Source organism: Pyxicephalus adspersus, chromosome 3, assembly GCF_032062135.1.
Source record: "Pyxicephalus adspersus chromosome 3, UCB_Pads_2.0, whole genome shotgun sequence".
In the NCBI taxonomy this organism is placed as follows: domain Eukaryota; kingdom Metazoa; phylum Chordata; class Amphibia; order Anura; family Pyxicephalidae; genus Pyxicephalus; species Pyxicephalus adspersus.
The window spans coordinates 6,256,312-6,267,108 of NC_092860.1; positions in this window are offsets into that span (position 1 = coordinate 6,256,312).

Genomic DNA, 10,797 nt, shown 5'->3' on the forward strand with positions numbered 1-10,797 from the left:
TGTATGAGTATAAGTATGTATATCAGTAATACAGATTGGAGTTTTGAGCAAAAGGGAACACCTACTTCTCCAGAAAGGAGTCACGGAAGAGCTATGGCCTTATTAGTCCACCAAGACTGTTCAATTGCTCTTAGAAAAAAAGAGACAAGAAGGAGAACTTTGAGTTCTCAGTTTTGGTTTTCAGATGTTTATGTATTTATTATATTGTCAACTGTTGCAATCCACCAAAATTCAAGAGCTTTCAATTCTTTAAGCTTAAACATTTGGATGGGATAAATTGTGGATGAATAAATTAAAAGGTAAAGAATAGGTGGATTCAGAGGTAGAATTGCCCCTATTTATTGTACAGCTCTGCGTAATATGTTGGTGCTATATAAATCCTGTTTATTATTATTAATAATAATATTAATAGTATAAAGCAGACTTCAGCAGTTGGATTTGTACGAAGAAATACTTTTGGACACTCAAACCATTAGTGTGTTGCTGCTACGTCTATGTAACCCAGGTTCCCCTCTTTGGTGGTCTATTCTTGTTTCAGAGATATTGCACATCTACTGCAGTCAGCTGAAGTCATAAAAAAACATAATGGTTTGTAAGTAATAACCTGGGAGGGCTGGGAGGATATACAGGCAGGGCCTGACTTTTACAGAAAAAAGGCAATACTGGCCTTATAATTCAACTCTTCCATCTCCGGCTTTACTGATTGACTTGACATGACATTGGGCAAATATCGACCCCCACCACCCTCCATCAACCCATTATACTTTTTTTATATGCAAGACATACTTAAATCTGCTTTCCAGATATCTAGGTATTTTAATTTTATAGTGTGAGGAACTGCCAATAAATAGCATGTAGACTTTCTTCTGGATCCCAACATGGCCACACCATTGGACAGCCAAGGTGCCCATGCCATAAAAAAACTGGTACACCAAATGATAGCAGATTTAGTTGCGTTAAAAATTTGTGTTTTTTAATGCCAGGGTTTAGTACCGGGGTGGGTTAGTAGTAGAGGAGATCTGCTTGAAGGTAATTCTTGCCTATATCACCTAATTTGTAACTTTGTGACGAGTTTATGATAATTATTTACATCATTACGTCATTGTGTCATCTATATTCTGGTTTCTACATGCAAGACGTATATAATACACCTAGTTAATGCCTGAACAAAGATAGTGTCATCTTTCTGAAAGCAAAAATCATCTGAATGCATTGTCAGGGGAGAATTATATTCTCTATGAAATGTGATAAATACCTGGAATTGTTACACTTTCACATTTCTTAGGATTCGTGCACTTATCATGAAAAAATATATATTTGCTGCTAGTTCTGCTTAGTTGATGCTGCTATAGTAAAATTAGGTCTGTTCGAGGTTTGTCACATCATGTTCTTCTTGCTAAACTGCTGGGAAAACCTCGGTGGGCTGCTATGCCTACAGATCCCATTTTAGAAAATCAGGGAAAGGAACAAGCTGTATTTGTCTGTAGCTGGTGGATGGCCATTAAAAAAAGTCAGAAGTCAAACAAGCGAAGGTTGCATATCTGTGGGAACTCTTTTAAGCTTCATTGTTATTCTAGTAAGGGTCAAGAGCTGGTAAGGGTTTCCTGAATTAACTTCTCAGAAGAATTATAATGAGTAAATAGAAAAAGAAATCTGTTCCTTAGATAACAGAACACACAGAAAATAGCATTGAAACAGAACTCAGAAAAAATATATCGAGGAGCATGAAAGGCCATTTCAGACTTACGTTCTGCTGCAGGCTTAACTGAGGTTTCAAAAAAATGTGAAAGTTGGGAACCATGCATGAAAAAGCAGCAGATCAAGGCACGGCTCTTGAAAGCATCAAGCCACTTTTGGACACTTTGAAGATTGAGAAGCCAAAGCCATGTGTAAAGGTTGTTACCTGCAGTGACGTTGTGTGCCCAGGAGCTCCAACTGCATGGTTTTTATTCACCGGTGCTAGTAGGCCCTTAGGCTCCATGCAGACTTGCAGCTGTTTTCTCTGCTATAAAATACTCAGAATGGGCACGGCAGGTGTATAGAAGCAAGAAATGGGTGCATAGATGGTGGCCCTTGTGATGAGCTCACCAGTGGTGCAGACCCAGGAGCTCAGTGCAGAGATGGTAGAAGACCTCATAATGGGTACAGCTGGTGTACAGACCCAGGAACTCAGTGAAGAGATGGTGGAAGGTCCTTATAATGAGCTTAGCGGGGGGAAAGACCCAGTGCAGAAATGGTGAAAGCCCTCATAATGGGCACAGCTGGTGTATGAACCCGGGAAAGTATTGCAGAGATGGTGAAAGGCTCTTCTAATGAACCCAGCGAAGGTGCAGACCCAGGAGCTCAGTGCAAAGATGGTGGAGGCCCTCATGATGGACCCATCAGAGGTGAAGACCCAAGAACCTAGTATAGGAATGGTGGAAGCCCTCATAATGGGAAGAGCAACTGTGGAGTCCCGGGAACATAGAAGAAGAATAGCATAGCTTCTCATAATGGCCACAGCTCTCTTTTAAACACATTACCCCAGAATAGATAAAGTTCCTGAGAGATAGAAAAGATTTTCTACAGGGTTAAATCTCTAATATCTACCAAAACATAATTTTCTGGAGAACATTTTAAGTAAATATCTAAATGACTTATTTTTTCATACCAAGGTCGGGCAAGAAAAAAAGCATTGAAACAGAACTCAGAAAAAAATATATCAAGGAGCACCAAAGGCCATTTCAGACCTACGTTCTGCTGCAGGCTTAACTGAGGTTGCAAAACAATGTGAAAGTTGGGAACCATGCATGAAAAAGCAGCAAATCAAGGCATGGCTCTTGAAAGCATCAAGCCACTTTGTTTGAAGATTGAGAAGCCAAAGCCATGTGCAAAAGTGTTTACCTGCAGTGATGTTGTGTGCCCAGGAGCTGCAACCGCGTGGTTTTTAATCACCGGTGGTAGTAGGCCCTTAGGCTCCATGCAGACTTGCAGCTGTTATCTCATACCATCCGCCCTTCTTCAACTACCATGCCGTCAACTGCAGAATTTGACAACTGCTTTGTCATGTAATTGAGTGAGGTTGAGTGCGGATGAGGTGTAGTTCTTGCTCCAGAAAAAGAAATCTACCTGAACAGTCAGAAACTACATGCTGGTTTCTGGAACCGTGATCTACTGCAAATTCATGCATTGTACAATATATGTACTACCAGAAGCTAAATGGCGTTCCCAACTGTTCCCATTCAACTGAATAGGGGCACTTGAGGGCATCACTGAGCCTGGTAAATGCTTTTTGCAAGAACCTGAAACATGTTTTCCATCAGGTTGAAGTACAATGGTGGTAGAGCAGATATCTCATGATGCATTGAGACCAAAAATTAAAGGGCAGCAGCCTCAGAAACATCTTGAAAAAAATGATGACAGCATAAGTGCAGAGGCTTTTTAATTCAATATTAACCCTGTGCATTCACATTTTTCATTGCTAAGCAACCGCCTGCACACCTTGTAATGCACTCCTACTCAAGCAGGTTCAGAATAATAGGCCGCAGCACCGTCACGATGCATGTAGACATTTAATATCATCGTCATTTTTCACATAATTTCTTATTCTCGCAGTGCAGCATTCTCCCACGCCTGGAAATTACTTTAAAATTAAGTGACAACTCCCAGCTTAAACATAAAAATGGTTACTGTTTCTACTGTAAGGTCCTAAAAAAATGTTAAAGAGGACCTGTCATAGAGACTGTTAGGGCTTAGCTCTGCTACAAAATGCAAGCTACTTTTGGCTGTCATTCTATGAGATTTAATATTATTTGGGCTGATAGACTAAAGGAATTTAGGCTGTTTGATATTAATTCACCCTGCAAATAATACCCAATCACAAATAGTTTTTTAGTTGCACATATTATGATGGTTAAAGTCAGCAGAGCTTCCTCTTATTCACTGGCATGCAGGCATTTTTTGTATATTTTGTATGTATATTTTGCCCCTGTGACTTTTTTGCCTACCTCAATATGTTTGCATTGTATATTAAGTGCAGTTATTGTGCCATTCATATACTCACCAATCCTTCTACAGAAAGATATTCTCTGCGCCGCCCCAACACAGCCGATTGTCTAATTCTGCTGCGCTGGGCCCATGCATGCACTCCATGTACTTGCAGGTTTGTTCTTCCGACCCTGTTCAGAGTGTGAGCTCTCATAGGATTAATTAGAGAATGTCATGCACATGATCGGGCCAGCTGAGAAAATTGTGACAAGCTGCAGTGCGGCACTACTAAGGTGGCCAAGATCTTACTGAAGCAGGGACAGGTGAGTATATGACAGGTAGGGATGTTACAGTTACACTTTAGAGATATTTTATATATATTATTATTTTATGAAATATTTACTTTATATGTTTTTACTGTAAACTTACAAAAGGGTTATATGTATTCTTGTACATACATATCTCCTGTGTCACTGTCTGTATCTGTCGGTCATTTGCAACCCCTATTTATTGTACAGCGCTGAGTAATAAGTTGGCGCTATATAATAACTGTTAATTATTAATAATAATAAAAATAATAGATGTGTAGGCATGTTGCACGAATAGCATCCCCTCAGATGGCACCAAAAGACCTATTTTAAGCTAAGAGCTTGAACTCTAAGTTGCTGGAAGGTCTTCATCTCCTGACCCTATAAACCTGTGTACCCACACCTGTTCCTGCTCACCTGTTGATGAATCAGATTGTCTCTTGACCACAGCACACTCACTATTGGTTTGGCTTGTCTCCTGACCATGGCTTGTTCCTGCTCACTTATCACTGACCTAGATTGTTTCCTGACCACCGCTTGCTTCTGCTCACCTATCACAGGCCTGACTTTTCTCCTGACCACAGGTAAGTCCTGCTCACCTGTTGCTGACCCGGATTGTCTTCTATTCACAAACTGTTCCTGCTCACCTGTTGCTGACTTAGCTTGTCTGCTAACCATGGCTAACTCCTTCTCACATGTTGCTAACTTGTCACCTGGCCATGGCTTGTTCCTGCTCACCTATTACTGGCCCAGCTTCTCTCACTTCTGCTCACCTGTCACTAACCCAACTTGTCTCCTGACCACATCCTGCTCCTGCCAGCATGTGTAGAGCTATTCTGCTCACTGTCCATTCCACCTGTGGCCTGTATTACCTGTTCAGGATTGTTGGCACCCTATGCCCTGTGTTCCCTTTCTTTTCTCCAGAAATGTAAAGGCTGCAGGTACAAGGAAGCCCGCTCTTCATTTTCCATCCTACTGGCTTCAGCTGTCACTGTGACTCCCCATAAAGCTTTGTGATAGCTAAATCATATTTATGATACTTGTTATAGCCTTATGATCCTATCACCAAACTGATTGGTCCCCTGTAATTAGTGTAAAGCTAGGTACACACATAATAATTGTTATTAGAAAACGAACAACTAACGATTATGCACGATCGTATTGTGCTCAATTCTGTACATGCTGTAAATACGATCGTTCAAATATAATCCACCAATAATGTACACACGCTAGATACGATCATTTGAACGATGCAGGAAGTGACATGTAAAGGAGAAAGTGTACTGCAGAACCATCTATGATCACTGAACGAACGTACACACAATAGATAGTGAACGATCGTCGCCCAATCAGATCCGCTGGGGCGGTCGTTTGTTTCCACCAAAGTCCTCGTTCATCGGCATCGTTGTGCACTTTTTTTATTTATCAGATGAGCAGTCGTTAGTCGTTAATAATTAACGCATAATTCCCAATAGAACCTAGTTTTTCTTAGTGATCTCTCAGGATACCGGAACGTTCATCTACAGGTAGAAGCCACCAACATAGCATTTCTTATCTCATATTACAATCTCACAACCTTGTTTTGCTTCTTGAAGTAAACTAGCCCTCGGCTGGCCTTACCTATGTCAAGACTATGTGAAAGGAAATGTAATTTTTGTTCTATTAGGATTCTGTTACCTCATCAGATCAGCACACTGTGTTCAAAATACAACTCTGAAAAACAGAACTTTGAGGCTGCTCCTTATAGAACCACTGGACAAAGCCAAGAAGAAGTCCCTAGTTAGCAAGGTACTTCATTTCTGTTCCACAAATAGCACTTTTTATTGTGGCAGAAGTCAAATCTTTACAGAACGCCAACAAAAATCCTCAAAGCAATGCAAAGATTTTTGTTTTTCCATAGAAAGGGATTCAGTGAACAGATAAACCAATAAAACAAGAAATATATAGCACCAGAAGCTAATATAACAAAAAATAGAGGTTTTACCTGCAAATTGGGTGTTGTTGCCCCACCTTCTTCATGCATAAAGAACTATTACTGGTCCCTGCACTCATAATCCCCACCAGCAATTCTTTCTTTTTAACTCCATCTATGTATCTCCCACCCATCTGCGTTCAGATATTTCCAATTTCCAATCTCCATCTTCCAGATTGCTTGCAGAACCTCAGTATCCAAACTTGCTTTCTTAATTGCAGTACCTGAATTAGTTGTTCACTTTTGGACAAATATTAAAGGGTGTTAATGCATTAATAATAATTATATTAAAATAATGTTTTTATGTCCAAAAAAGGAATTTCCTTACCAACTTTGAGCTCCAGTCCAGGGACTTTGCTTAGGCCGTGATGATGATGATGATGATGCCATCGGTCTGCTGCATGCAGGAGGAAGCATTTCCTTTCCTTTTGTCCTGTTTCAGACATGGAATCAGACATGCAATCTAAGACTGCATGATCCTAGGCACCCCTGTATGTGCCTAGGAGCTGTTTTTAAAGTCATCCACAGCATTTTGATGAGTGCATTGTCATGCGGTTGAACATGGCTTCTTGTCGGTTCAATGCACCACAAGGATTATGAGACATTTCTAGTCCTCTTGCAAAAATTGCAAAGCAACTGTGTTCAACCACAGCTCATTGGTCCTCTCCTCCTGTATCACTGTCTGTATTAGTCTGTCATTTGCAATCCCTATTTAATGTACAGGGCTGCGTAATATGTTGGCGCTATATAAATCCTGTTTAATAATAATAATAATAATTGCAGATGGGTTGCATTCTCGTCATGTCAATGGAAGAAACTGATGGCTCAAGAGTGGCCAGAAGCTTCATGTTGTATCCAGGAACTGTTTTGTAAACCAATTGGCCATGTGTAAAAAATAGTTGCCAACCGGTACAGTGGAATGGGAGCAGTTGGGAGTATGGCTGAGTGTGCGGTAAACCTCTGTGGCTAACGGTTTGAGAGGCCTAAAGGTGCGTACACACTTCCAATTTTTATCGTTCCAATCGAACGACGAACGATCGATTGGGCAAAAAATCGTTCGTAAAAAAGTAACCAACGACGCCGACGAACGAGGAAAGTCGCTGAAAACAAACGACCGGACCGGCGGATCGGATTGGACGACGATCGTTGAACATCGTTCGTGTGTACGGTCGTTCGTTGATCGTCCATGGGCTGAGCATGCGTAATGAACGAACGTTCGTTCACTTTCCTGTCGTGCACATAGTTCCTCTATCGCTCAAACGATCGTATCTATTGTGTGTACAATATCTATGAACGATCGTGTCATTATCTCTATGTGCAGGATCGGTGCTATACGATTGTTCGTAGATATCGTGCAGGATCGTTCGTCGTTCGTTTTCCAACGATAATAATTGGAAGTGTGTACGTAGCTTTAGTGAATGTGCTATATCTTTGTAGTAAGGTGCTGCAGCAAGGGTTTGTCTATTAAAACATTTGGGGACCAAATTGCACGGACACCAGAATGTCAACGCCATGCTGGCATCTCAGTCCAAAAAAGTAGGAGGTGGTCTTATATGAATTCTGAACATAGATAGTGCTTACTTCCTATAGAAAAAAAGCAGATGCAGGCATTCCAACAAGGGATAACGTGATCTCTGCGGTGATAGGTGATAAATATTTGTTACAGTGCCATATTATTTAGCATGCACTTACCATGACCAATACATATAATGATAGGCAACCAATAACAATTTGGCATCTGTAATATTCAACCTGAACATTCCATCCTATATTCTAACCGTATAATTATTGAATATATCCAATGTTAGGTCAGCTTTAATAGCACGCAAACAGAACAAAGGACCAAAATAGCATATGCTCATCCTAATATAAAAAGCTGGTGCTTGTTGCATAACGCTGCCCCTCGGGGGTGTGTATAGATTTTATTTTTTCAGGACAATATTGGTGATTAGGGTATTAGATTGAACAGGCATCAGCGCATCTCTCACCGGTGGCATTATAAGTGGCCTATGTGCCGTGCTGGGGTGTGCTTTACCCTCCCGGCTCCATGAGAGACTCACATCCATTGATCCATTCTGCACAGTGACAGCTGCTTTTCCACCCTCTGGGAACTCCTATTATATTGATCTCACTTCATCGCAGCATACCGCAAAGTCAGGAAAACAATGCTATGAGCTGCATGGAAAATAGATTTAAAATTAAAGTGAACCTGTCAGTAGAGCAAATGCCTACATTCAAATGGTGTTAAATTCAGACTGTAATTCGGAAATGTCATGAATTTTGATGTTATTTTTTTGGGCAGTTTAGATCCCCAAAAGGACCAATGGCTTTTACAAAGACTGTTTCTGCCTTATATGTGCTTCTGCTAATGCCCAAGCACCGTTAGCTTGACTTCCATTGTCACCATGTCACATCTTTCTATCTTAGCATTTGTAGAAGAGCTTTGAAAGGTGTTGGTGTGTTGTTTCTTTCCAATCTTGATGAGTTTGATATTTTCTCCCAGATCTGTGCACTGACTTTGCATGAAAATGTTCCTCTGGGCAAGAGTTTCCTGTAATAAAGACCAGTCTGTGCTGCTTTCTCTTTTTGTGCAAGACGGCTAGTCTTGTAACCGCCCCTTGCATTGATTTCTGCAGGAAGCTTTAAGTGGGCGGGCTTTCTGGGCCCCTCCCAGGGAACTACAAAGGAAGGCTAACTGCTGAAGATGTGAAAAGGTGTTGCAGGAAAAACTATTATTTTCCCTGGGTCCGTTAATGAGAAGGAAAGCAACATTGCAGTCTTGTATGCTGCAGTGCTTGCTAACGCTAAAAGGAGAAAAGATCAAAGCAACAGAAAGATGAGCTAATAGGAGGAAAGTTCAATGTAACAGAGAGATGAGCTGATCAGTGTACTGCTTTTTTTTTCACTGTCCAGTTACGGGATGGCATTTCTCAGGGCTGCCTTCCTAAGGGTAGCCCATGCCATGCTTAATGGTGTTGAAACATCCACTTGCAGTTTCCATTGGAAGCCCATGTGAAGGTGCAGTATTATCACCCTTTTATAAGGATGTTCAAGGCAGGGTCGCTAAATATTATTTTAAGAAAATATGCACATTTATAATAACTGAAACGGTCTATTGAAATAATAGAACATGTTAAAAAAAAAATAGGAACATGTTAAAGTTTATGTAAGGTTTTAGTGATTAGTTTTGCAAACTTAATGTTAGCTTTCTAACAAGACTTTGGCAGCATATAAAAAAAATAATAAAAATAGGAACAGAAATGAGCTACCTCTGTGGTTAAGATTGGCCAATGTATAGAAAGATGGTGCAATCACCGTGGGTGGGATGCAGACAGGCCAATAAATCATTCCATTAACTTCACATTGTGTGCTAATTGCAAACTTGTAGAATGTTTTAGTAGCTTTCCACTAATGGAAAATATGTATATGTAAGTGTATAATGAAAGACTTGTTTGCATACCAATTATATAAATGATAGATATTAGTTACAAATAACCCAGGTCGTGGGATGGAATACTCTGGGTAATAGGGAAATTATATGTATACGTCTGAAGAACAGTAACCTTTTCACCTACATTTTATGGAAACTACTTGTAACTAAATGACAATTAAAAAAAGTGCAACTTGTATAGCATATACAGGGCAGGTGTTCCTGGACCAGTGCCATATACATCATATAACATGTCTGCAGACGGACTCTCAGCATACTGCAAATCTACAAAATGACCCCCCATCACACTTTATGTCTGCAGTCTGTGACCCCTTATGTCTCCAGGCTGACTTCTTATGACACCGCATGTCTCCAGTCTGCACACTCATCTCCAAACTAGCTTTTCTCAACCTCTCCTAACCCCTGAGGAACCTTTGAAATGACATTTAGATCCAAGGAAGCCCATGCTAAAACCAACTCAAACTAACCGAACTTAGCCAGTGGAAAGAAAACTAAAATACAATTGTGGTTAGAATGCTGACCTCATAGACAAAAAATATTGTGTCATGCAACTGGTACTTTCACTTGCTGTTGGTCCGAGAGCTATGCAGGCATCATCAAATATTTGGTCAATCAGCCATAGTTCAAGGAACCGCTAGCAACATCTGGGGGAACCTTGGGATTCCGTGGAACTCTAGAGAATGGCAGCCCCCCATCATGCTACATGTCTTCAAACTGATTTCTCTTCACACTAAGAATCTCAAGACTCATCTGCCATCACACTACAGGTCTCAAGAGTAATATCTTATCATACCGCCAATCTGATCCCTTATCACACAGCATATCCCAAAGATGAACTCCTCATTAACCTGCATTTCTTCAGACCGCCCCCTCATCTCACTGAATGCTCATAGACTGCACATATCAAACTGCATGTCTCCAGACTGACCCCTTATCAAATTGCAAGTCTCCAGACTGACCCACCCCCCATCAAACTTCATATCTCCTCCCGTCATCCCATTGCATATCTGTAGACTGACCTGTCATCATGCTGCACATATCTAGACTGACCTCTCATCATGCTGCATGTCTCTAGACTGACCTCTCATCATGCTGCATGT